This window comes from Protomyctophum parallelum (assembly GCF_964188405.1).
Source record: "Protomyctophum parallelum genome assembly, chromosome: 19".
NCBI lineage: Eukaryota > Metazoa > Chordata > Actinopteri > Myctophiformes > Myctophidae > Protomyctophum > Protomyctophum parallelum.
Window position 1 is genome coordinate 15,543,503 of NC_139717.1, and position 26,656 is coordinate 15,570,158.

At 44.3% G+C, this 26,656-nt stretch overlaps 1 protein-coding gene across 5 annotated transcripts in view; it reads right to left on the reverse strand.

Moving 5' to 3' along the window:
- sash1a (SAM and SH3 domain containing 1a) overlaps positions 1 to 26,656 on the reverse strand; it is a 250,806-nt gene that overhangs the window by 87,534 nt on the left and 136,616 nt on the right. Inside the window, exon 1 of one of the 5 annotated variants that reach the window (XM_083790743.1) lies at positions 21,177 to 21,299. The exons of 3 other annotated variants lie outside the window; for them this stretch is intronic. The gene's annotated coding sequence lies outside the window, so the exon portion shown is untranslated. Of the gene's footprint in view, positions 1 to 20,718; positions 20,892 to 21,176; positions 21,300 to 26,656 lie in introns of those variants that run through there. One more of the 5 variants, XM_083790742.1, reaches the window with a different exon arrangement.

Consider the following 26,656-nt stretch of genomic DNA (forward strand, 5'->3'; position numbering starts at 1 on the left):
AAAACCCCATAATGCAAAACCAAGGCATATTTCCGCTAAGCCCTGGATTCCTAGATTAGCCATGCAGTGCAAGGCCCCATGTGGTAGGTGATTATATTACGCCTGTGAGTGTGAGAGAGTGTGTGTGTGTGTGTGTGTGTGTGTGTGTGTGTGTGTGTGTGTGTGTGTGTGTGCGCGCGTACGCTGAGATTCCAGTGTGTTGTAATCAGGCGCGACTGAGAGGACAGATGTTGTTTTGCAAGCTCCCAAAGGTATTCAGAGCGATACTGTGTGAAATGCCAGGGTCCTGGTAATGTGTGTGTATAATATGTGTATCCTATTTGTTTGACCACAATAACAGTGGTTTAAATGCTTGTGTGAGGGTGTATGGCACAGAGTTATAACTGTGGTAGAAATGTCGTTTTATTGTAGTTCTAGACAAAATGTGATGTTCACTGTGTGTGTGTGTGTGCGTGCGTGCGTGCGTGCGTGCGTGCGTGCGTGCGTGCGTGCGTGCGTCCCAGCGGGTCAACGAGGCTTGCCTGGCAGCTGTGTTGGCGTCAGCATGGCAGTGCCAGGCAGACTGATAATACCCATCCCACTGTGTCATAGTACGCTACACAGGGTCATCCACTGTGAGATCCTCAGATCCAGTATACTAGATTCACAGTGCAAAAAAGTGGATTTACTGGATTTGTCCACAAATGCGCTGTTCTCCCCGTACATCATGGAGGGAGTGAACTTGACGTAAATTGACCCCGACTCTGCTTCAGGAACTCACAGAATGTAGCTGTGGGTGCTTGCTGGGGATATTAAATGCCTGTTTATTCAAGCCTTTTACTCGAGCTTGAGGTGTTGAACACTGATGGAAACATTGTTTTCCTGCATGTGCATGTGTCAGGCATAACAGTGACTTTGAATGCTATGCATTCCCATGGGGACACTTTACCATCCTAAACCCTTTCAAGTTTCATTTCCCATCTCCATCCCTCTTTTCAGTCCCTCACCACGCTGTAGTAAATTAGGACTTAATAGCGCCCCCTGCTGCGGTCCCATACACACAACATGCCCCAAAGAACAATTTACAACGGACCATAATTCCACTTTTAGACATAGTAAAGTGTATCACATCCGTATATCCTGTCCTATCAAGGCAGTCGGGAGTCCATATGTTAGCCTTTAAGCACAGTACAGTGTAGTAAAAATAGGTTAGTCCCTGCTGCAATTAATGACCATGTGTGCTGTGAACATGCTGGATAATTATCGCCTAAAGTGTCATCCATGGTGAATTTCATAGTACATTTTATAGTGTCTCAGGTTTATGGAAAACGAACATGCATGGGCGCGTACACACACACACGTGCACGCACCGCACCGCACCGCACACACACACACGACACACACACACACACACACACACACACACACACACACACACACACACACACACACACACACACACACACACACACACACACACACACACACACACACACACACACACACACACAATTATGCTCGTAGTGAGTATATGGGTTCAAATCCGAATCCTGTCTTTTCCCCGCATGTCACTCGTCTGTCTCTCCCTTTGGTTTCCTGCCTGACCTATCTGAAATGCCAAAAACAAATCTTAGATAGATACAGTTTACAGTAGCCAGTGGGGGTGGGTTGAGATGTTATAGGTCTCTTTCTGCTTGATGTGTCTACCTAAACACTCTCATCTGCTCCCCGTATGTCCACAGCAGAGTCAGGAAGAAAAAGACCACAAGCTGGATATTTGTTCATCTTGAGGCGAGACACCCCAGGTGAATAGGGAAAGAAAGTTAAATAATAGCTATCACAATGAATAGCTATCACAATTCTTTGTATTACAAGTTTTCTGAAATTATATGTTTAAATATGCAAATTAGGCATTATATGCGCTAATCTGCATACATTTCGGGACGATAAATCTGAAGATCGGATAAAGCCAGGTTCAAAATTATCATTTCATTTTGTTGACACATTAGAGACAAAGAAAATTACAGATGGGATTTTTGATATCTCTAATTATCACTCCACAAATCAGAAAATAGTGTCAACAGGCATGAAAAACCCAATTTTCTGCATGTTTTTAGGTATAAAATGTGATGTAAATCAGGCTGTGAATGATATATCAACAAATCCATGTGTAAATGTCTGCGGAATATAGTTATGAATAAGACTGGAACGTTTGGTGTATGTGAGTTCAACTGAAGTGGAGATTCTTTGTCCCAGGTATGAGGAAAACTCATTTTGAGAAAACGGCCTTTAAAGATTTGTATTGTAAAATTCCAAAACGTTTTATTTTAAGCCACTATTTTGAGACACAATATCTCATCCAAACCTTGGCAAAAACATATAATGGCATATATCATTGGAAAGGTCTGGACCTCGAGCTGACTGTGGTCACTTCGTTTGTACCAACAACCAATCATGAAAATAGAGATGGTGGATTTTCACCCAGAAAAACGAGCTGTCATTGGCTAAAATAAACTATCAAAATAAACATCTAAATCTGTATTTTTAATGTGTATTTTGCTTTAGTTTGAAAGAAAACATGTTTAGGAAGCAAAATAGCAAAAAAGAAAAAAATCATGATTTCACCTGTAGTGTCTCGCCTTGAAATCTATGCTGAATAATGGCTTTCACGAAAGAATCCCTCCTCGCTGGAGAGGAACCTTTGCACACATATTTGTTGGGTGTTTAACTTCCCCCAGTGGAAATTTAAAGACAAATAAAGTTCAGTTCCCACAGAGAAAGAGAGAGATTGAAAGAAACCGATGGAGCAAAAAACTGAAAAATACTAAGAGCGAGGAAGCAGAAAAGTGAGAGGTTGTGGATAGAATGAGTGTGGTGTGAGAGGGGTGCCAGTGCTAGAGATGCCCCATCTGTCGCACGCACTCCACACTCACGGTGCATGGTACATGGTGTATTTATATAGCACTTTTATCCAAGGCGCTTTACAGAGATTATGCAGCATTACATTCACATTCACACACACACACACACACACACACACACACACACACACACACACACACACACACACACCCCCCCCCCCGATGCCGGAGGAAATCAGGAGCAATTAGGGGTTCAGCGTCTTGCTCAAGGACACTTCGACAATGACTCTGGGGGAGCCCTGGTTCGAACTGGGAACCCTGCGGTTGCCATCCGGTCACTCTACCCCTGAGCCACTGCCGCCCCTACAAAAACAGGCACAGCCAGACAGTCTGACTTGCACTAAAAAAAAAAAGAAAAAAGAAAACGAGTTGCAGCCGTGTTCAAAACAGCAAATTAAATAACACCACAAATCCATGTTTATAGTTTTGTACACAGAATGGGTTTCACACTAGCATCATCATCAACCCATATGTCACACGCACTTCAACACGTCAGTTACCCGGCGAGCGCCACGCGGCCACTGTAAGATTTATGTCGGCAGTAGCAGGGTTCTGCAGACGTGTCTGACATTACATTTTGGTTACGTATTAGACATTATAAAAACTTGTCCTCTAGCCAGCCCCCAGGCTGCTCTGTGGTAATGGTATTCTGTAATTACTGTCAGCATTCGCCCGACCATCATATATCTCACACACACACACACACACACACACACACACACAAACCCTTGAAACATAATCTGGCTGTCACATAATATAACACGGCCATTTGCACGTTAGATGCAAATGCGTGGACTTGCACGCTGACGTGCAAGAAATCAAATGTTTGGACTTAGAGTGTGGAAGGATGGGTAATCAACGGCCTCGATGCTGACATTCATAACAGGACATTTATTTTAAAACGGAATCCGGATTGTGTTCAGAGCTGTTAAAATAACAAGCAAATGCCAGTAGAGTCTTGAGCATGAGCACAAAGTAACTGGCAACTAAAGTTTTTAAAATAAACGTAGTGGTAGTGAAAGTACAATATTTGCCTCTGAGATGTAGTAGAGTAGAAGTAAAAGTTCTGGAAATTGGAAATACTCAAGTAATGTACAAATACCTCGCAATCGTACTCGTGTATAGTACTTAAGTAAATGTACTTAGTTACATTGCACCACTGTGTACAGTAAACAGCGTGTCTGAGACTCTGAGTGCAGAGCTGGCTGTGGATTCTGAAACTGTCTCTGGTCTGACAGCATCCACTGTACTGTACTCTGTGGTGAAGCCTGTTACATAAGGCGCCCCCGTTGACCTCACTTAGCCAGTTCTGTCATGTCTGGAACCTGGGTGGCATGATGTCTGACTGACCTTCTGCTCTTCCGTCACTTGTGTTGTGTTTCATATGTCCTCCTGCTCCTCTCCACACCCTGCCCTCTCTGTCGCATTGGTCAGTTCTCAAAGTGGGGTCCGGCGACCCCCAGGGGTCCTTGGGATGGTTCCAGGGGGTCCCCAGCAAGAGTAGTTAATGTAGAGCGTCACAATCATTTTAACCACTTTATCCCTTTATTTGTTGGCTATTCAAAAATAGCAGATATACAACCTCGCCGTGCGTCACTTTGTCTACATTGCTCTTTTTTACATACATTTTCTCTTCTGGGGGTCCCTGGCACAAAACATTTTCAGATGGGGGTCCGCGACCAAATACAATTAGTTGGTTCTTGACATGAAAAAGGTCAGAGAACCACTCATCTATTGCTTCTGACCATTGTTAACTCTGGGGCATGTATAGGTGCCCCAAAGGTGCAGCATTTGGTGCCGCACCTGTGGTTCAATGTTAAAATGTTCCCCTATAAACCGATTAACCACATTGAACTGAGTGCCCCAAAGTTTAAAATAGAAAAACTAGCAGATCTACAAGCTCATTTTTGCTATTTGTCGTACGTTACATACAAAGTATATAGTGCATAGGGTCATTTTACTATTACTGCAATGATAATATAATAATAATATCTAGCAAGATTGAAAAGGTTTTTATGGGTGGAATTAATCTTTAATATGTTGTTACAGGACTATTCGTGGGAGGTGACCTTGACTACGAGACAAGTTAGCCACTTGACTATACAGATGACTGGCAGCTAGCCCAGCCAACCAGATGCTGGGAGGGCTGTGTCTCCAACACCTCTCAAAACAAACATTATGGTTGCTATACAATGGTTTCTGTGTGTGTGTGTGTGTGTGTGTGTGTGTGTGTGTGTGTGTGTGTGTGTGTGTGTGTGTGTGTGTGTGTGTGTAGTGTAGTGTACAGGAGCGCGCGCACGCATGCACGTAGGACTGTCTCCATCTGTGTCCGTCTTTCTGTCTGCCTGTCTACACGAAGCTCAACCACACAACACACAAACATAGTGCAAGCTCAGCGCAACCACTGTAGGCCTCCACTTTCACAGGAATTTCCCCCTATTTCAGCCCTGAGGTTCCTGCTTACACTGGCAAAATATGAGCCCAGTGGCAGTCTTTACCCACAAAACACAAAACAAAACAAAACTTGTATATTTTCCTAATTGCTTAAACAGGTTCACATGGAAAAGTGCTAGATACTGGTTCCGTTCAAACATTGTTGACGGAGTCCTCTGTGTCTCCAGCGGGCTTTATGAGGCAGAATAAAATAAAGTTGGGAACGGAAGGTTATTATACTGTTGCATTTGTTCACATGTTCAAATGAGTAATGCTTGTAACTTTCCTCCACTGAGGACTGTACTCTGGAGTGCTCTGTTCATTTGTGAACATTATTCCAACACTGCACCTACCATGACTGTTCAAACAATGTTCTTAAAACCTAGCACCCTTATTTAGTGGGGGCATTTGAGCTTGTAAAACGGCTATTTTCAGTGACGAGATTCGGTGTAGAGGGAAAAAGAGAACGTACCAAGTAAAGGGCCGACCCCCTCGCTCCGATCAAATAATTATTGGTTTACTAAGTTTAGAGGGTTTAAGTGTGTTTAATCAATTTATTCAAACTTTATTGTCCAATGGATTCTGATATTGGGCTATTACCGTAGATGTGTTCGTGCAGATCGCCATCAGGGTATTGGTTTATGTGGTCCCTTCCCACTAAGCCAATGAGATTCATGCCATTATCTTTGCCTGCCAAACAGACTAATAAAACGTGTTCCCACGAGTTATTATATCTTAAGTGAAGAAGTCTCCTTGCTTGCAAACATGGCAGAAACCTTTCCTAGTGTGTGTGTGTGTGTGTGTGTGTGTGTGTGTGTGTGTGTGTGTGTGTGTGTGTGTGTGCGTAGGTGTGTGTGCGTGCGTGTGCGTGTGTGTGGGTGTGTGTGTGTGTGTGTGTGTGTGTGTTTGTGCGTGCTTGCAGTGCGTGCATGCATTATGTGTGATCTGGGTTAAACTTGCTTGTGTCATATCATATCACTTCTGGGCCGTAATTGGCCGACTCAGAGCCTTTGAGGCAGGAAGAGGGGTTAAAGGTGAGCGATGCCCCGGTGCTCAGCATAACGTGGGCCGATGGTTGCTCATTATGGGCCCGGTGGGGAACACATCATCTCAGATCTTAGTCCCGGGGGAGGATTCAGTCGGAGGCGGAGCCAATTAACACATGTCTTGCACTTTCCTTCGCTCACGCTCATTTCATCTTCCTGCGACACAAAAACTCACTAACGCTAGTGGTGGGAAAAAAGTACTTAATTGTTTTACTTAAGTAAAAGTATCAATACTGCAATGTAGAAATACTCCGTTACAAGTAAAAGTCCGGAATTCAAAATGTACTTACGTAAAAGTAGAAAATTATTGGCATCAAAATTACTTAAAGTACCAAAAGTAAAAGTATGCAGAATGGATATTAATCTTTTGAAAATTGTGAAAATAATTACCGTATGTTATGTAATAAAAATCTAAATGTACAAAGTAACTAGTAACTAAAGCTTTCAAATAAATGTAGTGGAGTAAAAGTACAACATTTGCCTCTGTGATGTAGAGGAGTAGAAGTAAAAGTATTGGAAATGCTCAAGTAAAGTACAAAGGACAGTATACTTAAGTAAATGTACTTAGTTACGTTCCACCACTTGTTGTGTAGGTGGGTGGCCTGTGTAACAGGCGTCCGCGCATCCATGCGTGCAGTCCGGTCGGGGCCATGCAAACAAATGAACAAAGGAAGCGGTCGGTCCGGTCGGCGGCCATTAGCCTGGAGTGTTTGTGTGTGTTGACACAGAGCTAAAGGCCAGCGAGCCACCAGTAATGAGCCTCCTCTTCTCTTCCCCATGTACCGGCAGCCTTTCTCTCTGACCCTCCATGCTTCTGGAGTCTCTGGACGTCTCTGGACTCACCACGGCCAAATGGAAGCAACACAGACGCAGCAGGGGCATCATGGAGATTAATGAGGTCCACCGCGGGGCAAATGTGACTGAATTAAGCTGTGTTTAAATATGTATATTTTTGCTGCCATTTTTAGGCTTTTTTTTCTCAGACGGGTCAGTGTAGAGTAGACTGTAGGAGAGACAGGAGAGCAAGGGCAGAGAGAGATAAGATAGGGAAACGTTTAGCTGGAATCGGGCAGAAAGAGACCTTGTATGTCCATATGCCAACATATTTCCCTTTTTTTATCCATGCCCATACAAGTCGCAAAAAAATTGAAAATAGCAAAAAATTGGAAAGTGGAAGTGAGCAGGTTTTATAAATATTTAATCAATGAAAAGTAGCCAATTAAAAACAACATGTGACTATTAACTACATTGCATCCATTAGAACAGAGGTTAGTTTGTCCAAAAGATACTGGACAGATTTCCACCCGACTGCAACGATGGATTTTGAGAGGACAACAAGGCGACGTGCTGAATGGCTCCGACAGCCCTCCCAGCATGATGGGGACATGGGGACATTACATAAAAAGTTCAGATGGAGAGAGACTGACATAGAGAGAAGGAGGCATGCTTCTGAGGATAACGACACTTAAGGCAGATGTGAAAACACTGTAAGCCTAGAGAGATGTAGGAGGGATCACTGACTATAAATCTGCCATAGGCACGCCATGCACGCACAATGCACTCCGTTTATACACACTCAGACTCAGTGAGACATGAACGAACACACACACACACACACACACACACACACACACACACACACACACACACACACACACACACACACACACACACACACACACACACACACACACACACACACACACACACACACACACACACACACACACACACACACACACACACACACACACACACACACACACACACACACAGGCAACAGAGAAAGATCCATGCATGCCTTGAGGCAAGCTTCTGGCATTGAGCCCAGTCCAATGTACTATCTAGTATCGAGTATACACATCTATATCTCTCTCTTTTTTGGCTACTTGTCTGTCAGTCTGTCCACTTTCTATATCAACCTCAACATCCGCCCCACTCCACTTCACTTCACTTCACTTCACTTCACTCCATCCAGAAGGCCTGAGCTGTGGTTGTTCACTACAGGGAAACCCATTTGAAAAGACTATATTTTCTAGAAAATATAGTCTTTGTGTACGACGTATTTCTTGTACGTCGTACACTACAAATTCACATAGTTTTATATTCATGTACAGTGGAGGAGAGGGACTGACAGAGAGAGAGACAGAGGGTGGTCTTAACTGACCCTGGCTGGTTGAATAAATGTTAGAGGAGTAAATACATCAGAGGAGTAGAAGGAAAGAGAGGGAGTGAATTAAAAAAGGGAGGAAGACGGAGTGGGAGGGCGGACGTAGGGAGAGGACAAGAGGATCTTTTATGGGTCCAGAGGGCAGGACAGGACAGGGGGAGAGTCCACCACTGGAACAATTGCTCCCCCTGGGGCAAAGAAAAGGTAATGCGCTAGGTTCTCCACATCTGTCGGACACATCTCTGTCTGTGGCCAGTGGGCCGCATGTGGCCCCTGCTTAATGTACCATGTACAATAAAAAATATAATCAGTTATTTTCATTGTTTTGATCAAGATTGTAGGTATTGTATTGTTACAAGAGAAAGTGATATTGCCTGATATTTATTCAGCTCTGATAATCTCATTATGTTCTCTTCACATTGTGTGAATGAAGCTTCATTTGGTAACTTCATCATTAATCACAATGTTTTAGTTCACTGAGGTTTGGCCGTATAAATGGAAATATGGCTTTTTACTCAGTGTTTCCGTATATTTTTTGCTGAGTGGCCCATCTTAAGTTGAGTAGCCCTGACCCAACATGACGTCATTGGTGGATGATGTTTTTTGACCAAAATTATAAAGACTGTATCCTGTTTGAGTATGAGTGGGCCCCATGCGCCAATCAGACCACTACATTTGGTGTCAGCGTTTTGCAACCTGAGCTAATACACGGAGAGTCCTCATAATGTTCATGATTTTACAGTGTAGACTGGGATCCCATCATCCCAGAGATAAATAAACATGGTGGCCTAATGTTGCTGTCCGGAAGAAACTCCATTTTGAGGTTTTAGATTTATTTTCTCCATAAATCAATGCTATTGAACACCGTTTACATCTGTGTGCTGGTTAAAAAATATTGAGCCAATGTAAAGTATTAAAAAGTGCTTTGGGGAAAACCTCCTAACTCCATTGGATTCTCAAACTATCTTCCAAACCAGCTAACTCCACCCGTTTAGTCATCTTTTCCCCCCCTCATAAATCAGTGTTATTGAACACCTGTTGGTTAAAAGAATATTGAACCAATGAAAAGTATTAAAAAGCGCTTAGAAAAAACCTCCGAACTCCACTTGAGCTGGGTGTTGTTTTTTTTCTTCATTTCCTGAAAACATTTTGGAGTTAGTTGGTTTCTTCCAAACAGTAGAGATATAAAACTGGGGGTCCTCCTGTCCTGCAGAGTCACTGCAACAATCTTCTGCAGAGTATAATTATTATGTAGTGCTATTTGGCTTGAGAGAGTCTGGAGACGGTATTAGAGACTCTTAGCCACAAAAAAAATGCATGCATACACACTCCAAATGCCCAGGAGAAGAAAGAAACACAGTTCAGGTAATCTATTTAGAAATACAGCAATTCATCTCTCCATGCCTCCTTACACTACATTTTCACTTCAGCAATTTTATTGCTTTTAATGTTTACCAACCTCAGCATTTACAACAGCCATTAAACACTCATGTTTAAGTGAGATGCTAATGCAGGGGGAATGTAGGGAAGAAAGATTATTCAAACCATGATTAACTGCTCATGGCTCTCAGTTCCACTGCTGCACATTCAATGCCCGATTTATACGTACGTGGTTGCTTGGCGTGCACCAGAAATAGCTGATCTACAAGCCCTTGTAGAGCCCTTGTTGGCTTTGCAGATCTGCCATTTTCAATGTTCTGTCTACATAGTCTCTCTGTGTATCAGAGGTGAGATGTGGACAGTTCAGAAACATGCCTAGCAATTATATTATCGGCCGGGATTTCACGCTAATAGAAACTATTGCCTGCCTCTGTCTGGAAAGTTAGCATGCTAAAATATGAGTAATTGTTCTTGCATCTTTTTGCAATCTTGTTTGAAATGCCAATTAATTGATGATTGTCAATGGTAGGCACTAGGCAGGTTGCTTGAGTGAGTAGACAGAGATGGTTATAATGAACATTATATGAAAGGTAGGGTTGAAAATGGGAGAAGTGCTATAACATAAAACATAACATTCTCTGTTTAACTAGGTAAGCCCTAATCCATACCTTGTCATACAAAGGTGGTGTGAAAATAATGAAAATAGCCAATTTACAACACACTGCGATGCGTTATGAGTGTGTAGGTCGGCTATTTGTGCTATTTTCGAAGATTTTAGAAAATGTGAGGCATTTCAATTTTTCAAATGTTTTGGGACACCAGGACACAGTCACACACAGTAGTGTGTGCAGAGACATACAATACAGATAGCACGCACACGCACACACACACACACACACACACACACACACGCACGCACACACACACACGCACACACACACACGCGCACACACACACACACGCACGCGCACGCACGTACGCCTGTGAATATTTTCCCATCCGTCGCTTTTAACAGCAGCTGTCCTAGGGAAGAGGCAACCATTCATTTGTGGAGTGACTGGAACTTGAGCCAGAGGCATGGGCTGGACAGCGCTCCAGTGGCATGGGCCTGGGCCATCATTCCAGAGAGAGAGAGGATGAGCTGTGGTCGCTCCCTGCCAGAGAAAACCCTCACAGGCCATGGCAGTGGTGGAAATATGTAACTACCGTAAGTACATTTACATAAGTACTGTACTTAAGTACAATTTTGAGGTATTTGTACTTTACTTGAGTAATTCCAACTTCCAATACTTTTACTTCTACTCCACTACAGCTCGGATCCAAATATTATACTTTTAGCTGTAGCTTTTACTTAAGTAAAAATGTGAATACTTTATCCACCACTGGTGAGTATAGCATCTGGAAATGATGGTTCTAATATTGTGTGGATATCAGCACAAATCAATGGAAGCAAGCAAAACACCAAAACACATAGTTACCAAATGTTGCTCAAACCACACAGAGATATTATGCCAAAATCCAAAAGCCTCAAACTGGGTTCTGATGAGAAAAACCACAGGCCAAACACGTTGGTATATTTAACTCTGGACTAACAACTCTGTGTGATTTGGTGTATCGCGTAAGTTTTTTTGCGAGTGTGTCCTTCTATGTATACGCCTGTGTGCTGGTCATAGGTCTTGGTCATTGTGCGTGCGTGCATGCGTTTTGGGGTCGAGGGGTGAGCAGTGGTGGATAAAGTGAATGTTTTTTTTTTCACTGTAAAAAGTGGTTAGCACAGAGAGAGTGTGAGAAAGTGGTGATGTGGAGCGCTATCCGGCGCTGATACGGCGCCCCTGGGACCCCCCCCCCCCCTCTGCTGAGGTCATCCCCTCGCTCTCCAGCAGTCATACATCACACTGAATGACATCACCACTCACACTCTGCAAGATGATGTTGTCACGGGCAATGCAAACAGGAAAATGCATGCGTGTGCAACATGTGCAGAGATCAAAAAGCTGTATCGTCACATTGATTATTTACGCCACAGTGTATGGGAATATGTACTGTAAAGCACAAACCACACCAATGGGTCAAGACGCAGCAAAACAGTTTCAGCGTTCGTCCCAGCGGTGTGATATGTCCTGTTGCACGTCGGTGCATGGTGGATTGGTGGCACATGTAGATCAAAGTGATTCAATTGGTTCAATTGAATGGTTGATTTGCTTGCAACTATACATGCGTCTACATGCATCTACTTGCAACCGTTTGGTTGCCAGGAGTTGCATGCCTACCCTGACACATTGGTATCATGGTGTGGTTTGGGCTTAACATGCAAAAAATAAAAAATATATATAACATTTTGTGTAATATGCAATATGTTAATTTAAATATATTCTGCAACACCATTCAGCCGACTGATTTAATACTCACATGGAATTAAGTGAGGCACCATATTATTGACAAAGACCTGCAGCTTCAAACAGCATAGTCATGCATTAGAGAAAGATTACCCTACTAAGTTGTGTGTGTGTGTGTGTTTCCCCATGCGCCCACAGCCTTTCCTGTCCCGCTGTGCCAGTATTCAGGTTTGTGGGGCAGCTGTGCCAGCGGCAATCAGAGATCATTGTGTACACATGGAGCCGCCTAGGCTGCAATATAATGAGCGATATAATGTTCTTTTACTGTGCTGATAATAACTGTAATCCCCATCACCATTATGATGGATAACCTGTGATCCACACACACATCACCATACGATGGCTAACCTGTGAACCACACACATTTCACTAAATGGGCTTTTCTTTCGGGAGGTTTATACCTGGCCTCCAGTGGTGGAAAAAGTACAAAAAAATTGGAATTCTAAATTGACTTGAGTAAAGTACAACATTATTTGTATCACAATGTACTTAAGTACCAAAAGTAGAAAGTACTCATCATTATGCAGAATCTCCTATTTCACAAGTTTTCAAATGTGAAAACATTTGAAAATAGCAGATCTGCAAGCTCACAATGCGTCGCGATGCAACACATTGTGGATTCTAGATGTAGTGGAGTAGAACTAGAAGTAAAAGTATTGGAAATTGGAAATACTAAGTAATGTACAAATACCTCAAAATACTTAAGTAAATGTATTTAGTTACTTTCCACCACTGCTTGTGATCCACACTAAATGTTTTGTTTTCACACCTGGCCTCTGACTTGCTTCAAAATAGGTCATCCTGTAGAAGGGAAAAAAACCAAAATAGGGTGAAATGAAATGGGGCTCAGAGAGCTGTTATTGAAACGGTACGAAAGCCGTCAATTTGAGGCAATTTTCTTTTGTTTAAGAAAGAGGCTTAGACTGCATGCCGAGTCAAGCAGGCTGCGCGTTTGAGCACTGCACAGTAACATCCTCAGTGTTTATTTAACCATGAGCGTGTAGAAAGAAACGGACCCGTAATGGACCCCTAATTAAGCGAGCACATAATGTAAGCTCAACACACCACACCGCGTACCCGAGATTCAAGAACACACCGAGACACCCACTTTGCCTTTCCTTCCAGATGGACAGGATGGCCGTGCAGTGCACATTACAATCACACCTGCACACACACTGTACTACACAATACACACTCAAACACCACACTCAGGAGGGAGTCGGAGGCACCTACCTCCGCTCCCTGACATGAGTGAAGGATGGAAAATATGGACAGGAAAGGGGGGGGGGGGGGGGGGGGGGGCTGAGGGTCTCTTTATGGTGTTGAAACAAGCATAAAAAGGGGGCCAGCATGTCTACCACCTCTTTGATAGGGGACACTGGGCATGGTCGTATGGCCAGTGAAAGCAGATGGGAAGCAGGCTAGATGGACGGCAATGTTACGATTACTACTTCAATGCAAAGTACGCCATTTGCGAGCCAACACAAACAGCGATGAATGATTGATTATCTAACTTCATCTTTTCATTGTTCCCCGCAGGGCCGGATATACCACTGGGCTACGGTGGGTATTGCAATCCAATTCAAGTGAGATTTGTGTTTAGTTATTGTATATTTAGTTTCATTAGTGTGATTTTGCCGCTCCCCCCAGGTGCATGTGTTTGGTCCGTCAACAGTCTGACAGGCATTAGTCTGACACCCTACCACTAACCCTAACCTAACCCTAACCTCACAGGGGAGCCATGGGTGAGTTTTAACCGGCAACGCATGTTGGGAGCCACGGGTGAGTCTTAACCGGCCACGAATGTATCGGAATGTTGCATGTCACACTGTTAGGACCAAAGTATGCAGCCCGAATTTTTGCGGGAAAAACGAATGCCCACGCAGCTTGCCATGCGGCCGTAAGGGCCCGGGGGGCCTAAGAAATTACCCTAGCCCAGGGGCCTCAACTCCTATAAATCCGCCACTGGCCCTGTAGGAATGCAATCTTATACAAAACAAGATATGTTTTTCATTTGAATTAAATAATTTGTTTTATTCTCAGTCAGTCCCTCTTTAGTTTAGATGTGCCACTTTACTTGATTACAACCCAAGACTGACAGCCCCATCAAGAGCAGAACACATTTGAGTGAAGTTATATGCTAATATCCTTCAGTCTGCGAAGCAGCGATGACAAACATGAAATGTCGTGGGACCCCATATATCATGTCAAAATACTTTGGATCCCAAACATAACTCTGTCTAGGCCATGTCCGTCCGGGTGGGGAATTCCAGTCTGTAATTGGAGCCAAATGTAGCAAAACATTGAGACCATAAGTCTCATTTCCAAACTGAGAAAAAGGCTCACACTGGCATATCAGTAGCGGGATGGACCTTCGCTAAACACGTCGTCTGTGTTATCTCGAGACATCCAAGAGAGTCCCGGTGAAGTCTTACAGACCCAACGTGCCCATTTGAGGTGCATGATGTGTCTGTGTGTGGATTCCTGTGATGAAGCCAGTTCCTCTTTTGTCTGTGTGTGGAGAGCTACAGTGTTGCATCAGCATTAAACTACCTGTATGGCCTGCAAGTAATCTGTCTTTATGTGTGGGAACCGACATTGATGGATCTCTCTGATTCTAGTCAATGGGGCTGTGTGTGTGTGTGTGTGTGTGTGTGTGTGTGTGTGTGTGCACACAAGCGCACGTGTGCGTGCATGTGAGATATTGTGTGTTCAGATAAGAGTGAAGACAGAAAAAAACAGACCCCTCTGAACGTAAGAAAGACCTAAGATTCAGATGCTGCGATTAAGATTAGGCAAATGAAACAGGAAAGATTGATGAGCGAGAGAAAAAAGAATAAACGTAGAGAGATCGATGAAGGAAAATCCCATCTGGAATCCTCACATATGTATTCAATAGTGCTCTTAGAGCTGAGAAAACGTGGTTCACCTAAAGGACCGTGAAGATTTCTCGCTGTGGAAGACTCATGTTTCACCAGATGGTTGCAATAGAACATATGCTGACCCATCCGTTTGGCAAAGCGTCAGTGAAATTCACCGATACGCTAAACTTGGCTGTGGTTTCTTCATCGCTGCCTTCGCCTTTCATGACCCTTTCTTTTCCCCCTTGGAAGGCATACCACGAGCACAAAAGATTTAATATCAAATGTATTTAACACATTCGGACAGAATAAGTTTAGTCTAGATGTAATTCTAAAGACCCGTGGACGTTTCTATGCACACAAAGCTCCACGTTGTTGTTGCACTGTTTCCTAGCAGAAAGACACGATCTACCAAACCACTGTGTGTGTGTCTTATGTATATGGATTTATGCATCTTGCATAAGTGTTGACAATCCCAAATGTGCACTTTGAACCTTATTCGTCCCCCTGTTGGGATATGGTCCCGGCCTTGGGCCCTGTGCTGCCCGCCAGCATCACCACCCGTTTATATTCTTGGACATGGTGGGCTGACATCATTATACTGAACCACTTTTATTGCACAGACCACAACAACCCACTGCCTTGTTATCCAGTCAGCTTTGTGACATCAACACACTCCACTCTGCTGTTTGCTCTGATTCACTCACTAAACTAAACACTGCAATTGTGCCAAGCGAAACTACGTCACGTGCTGGATCTGGGCACCGAGGCTGCTCAAAAACAATGACTGCACTTCACAAACAATGACAATGTCTTGACCGACTTCAGACCAGACACAAGACTGACGCACAAGCACTTAAAGTCGGACTGCAATGGCTTTTTCGGTTATTTTATTTTGAAGTTTCAGTCTGAAACGAAATTCAAGTGAGTTTGTGTTTAGTTATTGTATATTTAGTTTCATTAGTGCATGTGTTTGATCCGTCAACAGTCTGACAGGCATTAGTCTGACACCCTACCACAAACCCTAAGCTAACCCTAACCTCACAGGGTTTGTAGCAGCACTACCGTTTGTTTACAAGTGAGAGAGAGAGAGATGGCCAGCCAAGCATGCTTGCTACTACGTGGCTTACCGGTATTTATAACCTATAATGTTTGAATTAAAATGTGCTTTTTATGGACTTTTGATAAAAAACATACACAATAATTTACATTTTCCCATAGTTTCCCATGCCGGATATGCTCTAAAAGTGTGTATATTTCATTTAACTATTTCTTTAAACCCTATTCTTCGTTTACTGCGGTCTCCAATGGCTTTATCCATGGCCCCCTAAATGTGTTGCATTGCGATGCGTCGAACCTTTAGCCCAGATTAGGTTTCAAGAGGTTAATTTACCATTCCTCTCCAATAGAGAAAACGTGCATCAATGGTCAAACTGATCTCATATTATGGAATGTATGTTAAATTTGTGAGGTACACTCCCAAACTAATGTGCGAACGAACAGCTGGAAGTATGTATGAACCGCCAAGTAAACCGCCTTGCAGGGGAAGAGAAGGGGGTATAATAATGCTGAGCTCATGAATGACAGCACCAGAAAAGCCACAGTGAGCTCGCAAACACGTCAGAGGCCGAGCTCCACTCCCACTCGCGACATGTGCAACGCCGCGACATCATTACCGCTCAGTCAGCTGCGATTTACTGTACACAAAGACGCACGCTATAGCGCAGCACAACAACATGCACGTCATGGACCCATTTTGACACGCTCAGAGTTAAGTTAAACACCTTGGAATGTGTTGTGCAGCTAAGGACACAGGGGCAGACAGACGGACGGACGGACGGACAGACACACCAGCTGCACTGGCCTCACAGATGATGGGATCACACATGTGGTAGAGATCCATGTGAATGTGTGAATATTGTGAAGGGTGGAGCTTTATGAGTTTAATCATTGCAAAGCCCCTTGACTGACACCTCTGCATCACACACACACACACACACACACACACACACACACATGCACACGCGCGCTCGCTCTCTCTCTCTCTATGAGGGGACCCGGTGAGCTGTGACTTTCCTTACACCGTCTGGTGGCAGCAGCGGTGAAGCAGATGTGATGGAGACTTTCTCATTTCCTGTTTAAATACATATACGCAAGCTACGCCATGTAACGCTTCACGCCGATGATGTCATCCTCCACCCGTTGCTGGTCTGTCATGGCATCCCCTGGCATAGAGGGTACTTGCCCTGGCATCATAGGCGCCGGAGGGGGGGTCATTTGGGTCTGAATGTCCCCCCGCACTATTGGGGGATGCCTGGTCTATTTATTTAGACCAGGCATTTATTTATTTATTTATTCGACCGGCGCTGGTGCATGCCATGGTCTAGCACTGTTTCCATTATGCTACGCAAAAGTCGTTGTATTGAGTATTATTGGCTGCATACATGCAGCAACTGCAGTTGCTCTCAACTCGATCAAGGTGTCGGACGGGCTAATGCACAACAATGTGAGTCATGACACCTCCCCTACACACGAACAGACACACACACACACACACACACACACACACACACACACACACACACACACACACACAAATAATGTCCCCGCATAGGGTACTAGGCCTGGAACAGACTGACAGCCGCTGTTGACGCATAACAGTTACCATTGTCGCAATGCATGTAACTAAGTACATTTACTGTTTACTGTACGTAAACATTTTAGGTATTTTTCCAGTACTTTTACTTCTACTCCACTACATCTTATAGGCAAATGTACTTTTACTCCACTACAATTATTTGAAAACTTTAGTTACTAGCTAGCTACTATGTACATTTCGGCCATTTGAAAATAGCCGATCTTCAAGCTCACAATACGTAGCATTGTGACGCATTGTGAGCTTGTAGATCTGCTATTTTCAAAAGATTATTATACATTTGAAAACTTTACATGGGACATTCTGCACAATTAGTACTTTTACTATTGGTACTTTAAGTCCATTTTAAAGCCAGTACTTTTGCTCTTTTACTCAAGTAAGACTAAGAGTGTGTTAAATTCCGGACATGTACTAGTATTTCTACAGTATTGATACTTACAGTAAAAACTTTGAGTACTTTTTCCACCACTGCACGTCTGCACTGCTCTTTACCACGCAGCTGTTTTGATATGCCAGGCGTGCGTCTGTGTGACAGACAGTCAATATCAACCTGTGGACACGCGCAGACTCAACGTGGAAGTTGCCGAGCCGTGATATCGGATGAGGAAAAAGAGGGGGAGATTGACAGGCGAGAAAGCGTGGTTTGACAGCTATAGCCCATCAGTGCTAAATTCCTATTGACAATCTGACATCAAAGTCCAACCTGAGGTCGGTTCTCTTCCACCCCCACACTGTTTGTTTTGCTTCGTAGCATTTAGGTCAGTGCTTCTGAAATATCTTCACGTCCAGGTCTCACAAATTGATATATATATTGGTCACCTGGTCCCCCCATTTGAAAATGGTGGACCCCCATAAGAGTGGTACATCGCTATTTCGAATAGCCGACGAATACAATTAGCTGAATGTTTTCACAATTCTTGCAACCCTTTTTTTTTCACCCAGTGTCAATTGTCTAGTGTAATCCTGGGCGCCAAACTCCCTCTACCAAGCTGGAGAGCAACGGACTGACCTCATGCTTCCTTCGATGCATGAGGAGGAGTACAAGCCACTTTCTTTTCACCTGACAGTTTCCCCGGTTGGACGTAGCGCGTGGAAGGAACACGTTATTCCAACCAGTTCCTTTCCCCTCCATCAGGCGCCCCGGCTGACCAGGGGGAGGCAGAGACCAGGATTACTGCATTTCTTTTGTGAGGTTACCTACCCTAGGGGACACGGGGAGAACATGCACAGTTCACACAGAAAGGCCCTTTGTTTTGCTTCGTAGCATTTACGTTTTTTGTCCCTTTGTTATGTGCAAAGGAGTGTGTGATTGTAAGTATGTGTGTGTGTGTGTGTGTGTGTGTGTGTGTGTGTGTGTGTGTGTGTGTGTGTGTGTGTGTGTCTGCCCAGAGTGGACATTTGTGGGTGCGCCCTGATGGGAAAGCATAGTTGTGCAAGAGAACACACATGTATTATTGTGTGCTTTGTGTGTGCGTGAGCATTTCCCCCTGCTTATTGTCTCTAGTGTCGAACGCTTGTACAGTTGGCATTCACAATGACATTGTGCTGTCCATTCTTCACGCATCGCTCGGGAAATCTGCCGGGGGACATTTTTGGCCCGAGCCGCCTCCCCTTCCTCTCATTTCTAACCCCCCACCCCATCCGATCCCTTGTTCCTTGGTGGGGGGGGGGGGGGGGGGGGGCTCCAGATGTTATGTAGAGTTGAACAGGAAAAAGACACCAAGCAATGCAGAGGAGAGAGAGAGACAGACAGAGGGAGAGAGAGAGAGGTCTACATCCCCTTGCTGACACACTTCATTGTCCCAGACCTTAGCCTTCATGGACATGCATACGTATAAACAATTATACACAATGACCCTCCACTAGAGTACAAGGACTGATTGTAATTTGTGTGTGTGTGTGTGTGTGTGTGTGTGTGTGTGTGTGTGTGTGTGTGTGTGTGTGTGTGTGTGTGTGTGTGTGTGTGTGTGTGCTCGTGCGTGCGTGAGAGAGAGAGAGAGCAGGAGAGTGTTTGTACATCACATCAATGAACATCTTGCAGGAGATTTGGTGTTGATATTTAGTCAGCTTATTTATTACAGGCCTTTGTTCTCACCCAGTGACCAGAGAGAAGGAAATCAATGAGGACCTGAGAGAGACTGATGATAAACCGTAATGAAGTGGGGGTCCCCGTCCCCCCCTCCCTTCAATAGCAGCTCCACTCAACCATTTACATTGTCATGTACTGTAATGGATTAGGCCGGCAGCAAAGAAATAATTACAGCTAATGCATGGATGGAGACAGACATCTACGCTATGATCATATTGAAGTAGAGTCTGCTTGGTTCAATATGAGGATAGCGTAGATGTCTGTCTCCACTTACTACTTAGTAGACATATTGACAAACAGTGCGCAGGCACACACACACACACACACACACACACACACACACACACACACACACACACACACACACACACACACACACACACACACACACACACACACACACACACACACACACACACACACACACACACACACACACACACACACACACAGCATAGGGGCCATGCATGTTCATGTTCATGTTCAGCGACTATAGCGTGAGTCAGCACTTACAGTATACGAGGGAAATATGAGGAGAGCTCATATGCTGAACAGACTCACTAACTGAAAACTCCTCTCGCCAACTTCAAACTCTCCACTCACTGCAACAGCAGAGAATAACTATTCTAAAGTAACACAACTCACATTTCAAACCTTTTCACAGAAACCCCTGACAACAGAAACAAATCAATGAGAGAATAATGCCACCTCACTGCAGCAACAACAACAACAGCAACAACAAAAATAAACTGTCACGCTCACACCAACGGGCACAGAAAGTACTCACCACCACAAGCTCAGCGAGTCTCTTCTGGGCCAGACAGACAGTGTCCTCTCTGGAAGAGCTAACAAAACACACAGTCTAACTTTGGGAGAGTAGCAGCAGGAACAAGTCAGCGTACAGTAGAGAACAATGCATGCCTGCTAGAGCGGAACAGAGCCGAGACACACAGAGGTCCAGTCATCACACTGCTGCTGCTCACTGGGAGGAGGGGAGGAGGGGGGGTAGCAGCTATAGGCTAGGCTACACTAAACTCTGCTTTGGCAGTGGGAGGGATCTCCTCTCCTTCTCTCTCTCTCTCTCTCTCTCTCTCTCTCTCTCTCTCCACATGTCGTCTTGTCAGTTTGGTCAATATAGGTCAATATGAAGACTATCTAATCGGTGTACACAAAGGTGATTAACGGTAATCCAGTCTAGACCAGAGTTTACTTTAGACCATTTGTCTGCACTGTTTTTCACCTCACCTTTTTGGGGGTCGCAACAGCTCGCCTGGAAGCTCGACACGAGATGATGCCGATAAGTATAAGTCCTGAAAAAGCGTACTGTGTGTGTTTCTGTTAGAATGAAGTCCAAGTTCACCTTCGGTGGCCTTTCACTCGCTCTCAATAACTCAATTCAGTACTGCCCACTCTCGTCCCTCTCTCTCTCGCTCTCTCTTAGGTTCGGGACATTCTCTCTCTCTCTCCCTCTCTCTCTCTGCTTGGTTCAGTAAGCAAGAGAGAAGTCTTTCTGTCATGATTCAGAATTTGCAGCCCCACCTAGACACACGTGTGGAAGTACACACATGGATGTGGTGGTGGGCGCACATGCAGTACATACACACACGCACAAACTGACCAGGCTGTGCTGCAGGAGCTTTGGAGTGCGGACAATCTCCCATTGAGTCATTTGTCTGTCGTGGTCATATACAAGCAGTCATAGAAACAGAGCAGAAAATTACAGGGCTACTCAAGGTTTTGGATCCCTTTCTCTCTCTCTCTCTCTCTCTCTCTCTCTCTCTCTTTCTCTCTCTTTCTCTCTCACTCTCTCACTCTCTCACTGTCTGATGTCACTCTCTCTTTCTCCCTTCTTCTGAAAGGCCCTAATTCACCCAGATACCACACTGGACCGGGGACAGTCCGGGAGAAAAGACAAGAACGTATGTGTGCCTTGGGGGGGGGGGGGGGAAGGGGTTGTAACTTGATACAGCTAAAGGCAACAATTATTTGAATGAGTCACTCAGCAGTGAGGTTTGGGGTTTTTCAATGTTAGAGAGAGAGAGAGAGAGAGAGAGAGAGAGAGAGAGAGAGAGAGAGAGAGGAAGGGAGCAATAAGTGGGGAGTTATTTTGGAAGTCTGCAGGTTTCGCGAGGACTCCCTGAGGGCGTGAGAGAGATGGAAAGGAGGGAAAAAGTGCAAAAGTATGATAGAGGGGTAAGAAGAGGACAGTTATGGGTCCTGTCGCTCATGCCCCCTTAAGGCCCCTTAGAACCCACTCACTCACTGAGGGAACCATAGGCCCATATCTCCACACATGATAGTGGGCCAGGGTTGATTTTGACAGCAGATTTAGTTTTAGTCATGTCTTTTGACTAAAATTCCATTCAGTTTTAGTCATATTTTAGTCATCTGAAATGTTTTAGTGTTAGTCTAGTTTTAGTCGACTAAAGAGGAAACATCATAACATTTTAAATCTAGTTGATTTTGCTGACTAAAATGTATTTTGGAGGTGCCTTGATGGCGCTATAATGCCTGATTTTACACTTGCATGCTTTTACACTTGCATGCTGAAAGTAGCCGATCGACAAGCTCATAATGCATCGCAGCGAGCTTGTAGATCTTCTATTTTCAGAGCGCAATCAAACATGAAATGATCCTAACATCTAGTCTAGTTCTTATTTGTTGATGAAATTGACAGTATATTTAGTCATAGTTTTTGTCGTGTTTTATTTAGTTTTGGTCATTGAAAAAAGATAGTCGACCAACATTTTTGAAGCCCCTCCTATAAACAGCTATAGCGTAGATTCTGTCTGAACACAAACATTAAATGCCACCGACAATGAGAATTTACGTCATGTGTGTCTGAGCAAATCGGCTGTCGGTATGTCGGTCGAAACCCTTGGCCAATAAGGGACCACTATTATTGGTGACATAACTATGGTATGTTTCAAGGAATGAGGTTAATATAAAGGATTTAGAACAGCAGTTGCATTAGACATTACATATCTCATTTTTATTTAGTTTTATTGGATGATGTACGACGAATAGAGCGACCCTCACTTCACACAAGTGTGATGTTTTGTTATAGAGCGTCGCAGTCCCTTTCAGAATGACAAGTGGCCCAAGAAATGAATCCCAATGCATTTTTCCCATAGGCTTTTATTCAAGTATTTATTTAAAGACGGTTACGCCGCGGACAAAGCCAACTCGGATCGTGACAAATCATGACAATGAACACAATGTTTTGGGCCGATCAAATAATTTATAAGAAGAAAAACAAAACAAATAGTGTTGTCTCCTGCCTTTATTTTCTTCTTTCTAATGATTTGATCGGCCCAAAATATTGTTCATTGTCATGATTTGTCACGATCCGAGTTGGCTTTGTCCGCGGCGTAACCGTCTTTAAGAAAAGCCTATGGGAAAAATGCATTGGGATTCATTTCCTGGGCCACTCGTCGTTCTGAAAGGGGGTGGGACTGCAACGCTCTATATTTTCAGTGACTGATGGTGACAGTGGTAGCAAATGGCCAAACAGAGACTAGGCATCCTTTCGATGAAGAATGTTTAGTACGCAGTACAGGAAACTCACAGCGCATTTGTTTATGTCTGGCAGAACTCGAGCCATGGGCGGATATAGGCTTCATTATCTTTAGCTTGTTTAGCGGATATATTACTGGATGTGTTCAGTATGTAAATAATGCAGCTATAGTAGGCAATGGCTGAAGTGGGAGATCAAGGATGGCACATGGACTGAGGAAATGCCATCTACTTCTCACTGGAGCCGATGCTGTAGTTCCCAACCAGTGGTCCTTGAGAAGGGGTTCCAGGTAGTCCCCAGATAAATGATGGAGAGTTGGTAACCAAATAGATCCTTATTAGATCTTTAACTCTTGAGAACGTACAGTGAAACCAAATGGAACCCGTAAACCGTAAAGGTCCATTTGGTTTCATTTTACGCTCTCAAGAGTTAAATTATTGTTAAACAACTGCATCACTTTGATTTACAAGAAGTCTACACAATTAGAGAATGTAGACGAATTGTTATTTTGATCAACGTTTGCCTGTTTGCCTCCTAATGGTACCACATCAATACAGCATGGAGTTGTATCCAACGCTAACAAAATATGCGACGTTTTGGGCCTGGTGGTCCATGGCTCAAATGCCGAATAAATAATGGACATCGATATGAAAAGGCTTGAAAACCACTGCTGTAGATGAAAGCCTCATTGGCATAAATGGAGCGACATGCAGGCCGGTTGCTTTCCCTGAACGGCATGTTGTTTGTATCCCTTTGTCTAAACCATAGAGTCTAAAGAAGGAAGGTCTAAACCAACGTTTGCAACCGACCAACATCCTGTTTAGAGCTGCCGTCACAACATTTAGAGAAGCAAACAGCGAGTGAAAGTTCACGTAAATACACTCACTGATGGAATTGGAAAAATGGCAAACACTGAAGCTCTCCAGGATGTGCGACGTGCACAAAACACACACACACACACACACACACACACACACACACACACACACAGTACATTTGCACGTGCGCACAGAAAATGCGGTTGACATTCTTTGGTTGGAAAGCACATTTCCTGTATGAAGTCAGCATGATGTTTTCCCCCCCGGTTTAATGAATTAGCGAACGGGGATATTTATGCTACTTTCCCTGAATTCCCTCTGAACCCTCCTGTCCAATGAATCAGAGGTAATGACAGTAAGGTCATGTCCGCCTGTCAGATTTACATCAACCTCAGTCACGGCTAATGAAAGCCTACTGTACGCACACACACACACGCACGCACGCGCGCACGCACATGCACACGCACACGCACACGCACACGCACACACACACACACACACACACACACACACACACACACACACCGTTAAAGTCCAGGCAAATGCGATGAATCAGTACATGCTCAACGTATGCATTAAGTAAATGATGAGTATTCAAAGCACGTTGCTTGCGTTGCGTTGGTGATGGTATAGGCAACTATTGTTTTTTTTTTAAATATTTTTTATCCAACAATTTTGTAACCCCTTTTTCACCCCGTGTCAATTACCGAATGTAATCCTGGGTCCTACACTCCCTCCGCCAGCCTGGGGAGAGCAACGGACTGACCTCATGCTTCCTTCGATGCATGAGGAGTCCAAGCCGCTTCTTTTCACCTGACAGGGAGGAGGGGGAGTTTCCCCCAGTAGGACGTAGCACGTTATTCCAACCAGTTCCTTTCCCCTCCATCAGGAGCCTCGGCTGACCAAGGGGAGGTTGGCAGTTTGCCAGGAGGGAGGCGACTATGTAAGGAATTTGGAACCGACCTAGTCAGTTTGGGGTTTCAGTTTCTCGATCGTTCAACGACACTTCGATACGAAGTCGGGAAATATCCGACGATCGAAGCGGGAAACCGTGGGTTCTCAAACCGTCACTGTCCGCCCCCCCCCCCCCAAACATAAGCATAGCCACTAATAGAGGCATCGCACCATCACTCCGTTCCACCACGGAAGCACTTTTCAGCATTAACCTGCATGTGTGTTGCAAGCGTGGCCTCCGCACACATTACACCAATACTCTGATGAACACGGACAGACACATAAAGAGCTTTTACTGCAAGCCATCTGCTCCATAACGCGGCTCCACGCTGACAGGTATAACACATCAAAGACTACCACGGCACGGTAGCTGGAGGCTGACCCACCCCGTCATCTCTGCTGACGGAGATTTGTCTGCCTGGCGTGGTGGACGGGTGGTGCCGGTCACCAGGGTCACATCATGCCAGCGTCGACAGGAGAGAACATGCTGCTTGCATGTGGGTGTACTGTATGGTAGAGGCTGGTGGCGGTGTGTGTGTGTGTGTGACTGTGAGTGTGACCCCAATGTGAACAATGCTCGGTTAAGGAGTTTCATTTTTTTTGAAGGGAAAACGAAAGGGTCTGGAGTCTGCACATATACATGCATGCCATATCACATAACTGCTATTATTTAATGCAGAGCAGACGTCTTCGGGGCAGAGGCCCCTCATTAGCATGCCAAAAGTCGCAAGTATAACCGAAAGGCACTGACGTTAAATATACGAGGATGGATTCATAGGCCCCTTTTCCACCGGGATCCAACCTTTTCCACCGGGATCCAACCTTTTATCCAACCTTTTCCACCGGGATCCATCCCATTCCGTTTTTTTTACCACGTCTAATTTTGACCTATTAATTGGTTCAGATCACAAAAAAATATTCGGAACTGGAACCAAAATATACTTTTTCTTTGGTACCAAATTAGGCTGGAAGATGCCGAGGTGATATAAACCATCATACAAAGAACGGACCCAGATCTAGAACCAAAGTTCTTTGGGTGGAAAAGGCATCATATAGCGAACCACCAGTCTGCGATATTTCATGTTGCACATGGTGTATAGCGCCTCTCTATCAACTGTATACAGCTCCATATTCCTTTTAATTATCTCACACCTCTATGTCCGCTCACGCTCGCACCTACAGTATACACTACAGTACATGCACACGACAAACACCTCATCAAGACGGAATCAATGAGCAAAGAGTCTAAATGAGACATTCAGTTACTGATACTACAAATCACTGTTCTCTCTTCCTCTTAGTCTTGAGGGAGACGCTCGCCATGCAAGTTTTGATTTTTACGTCACCATTTCACCTACACTTTCAAAATTTCTGAGATATCCTGTTTGTTCACATTTTGGCCTTAAGCCCCGTTCAGATCAAAAAAAGCTGGAAAT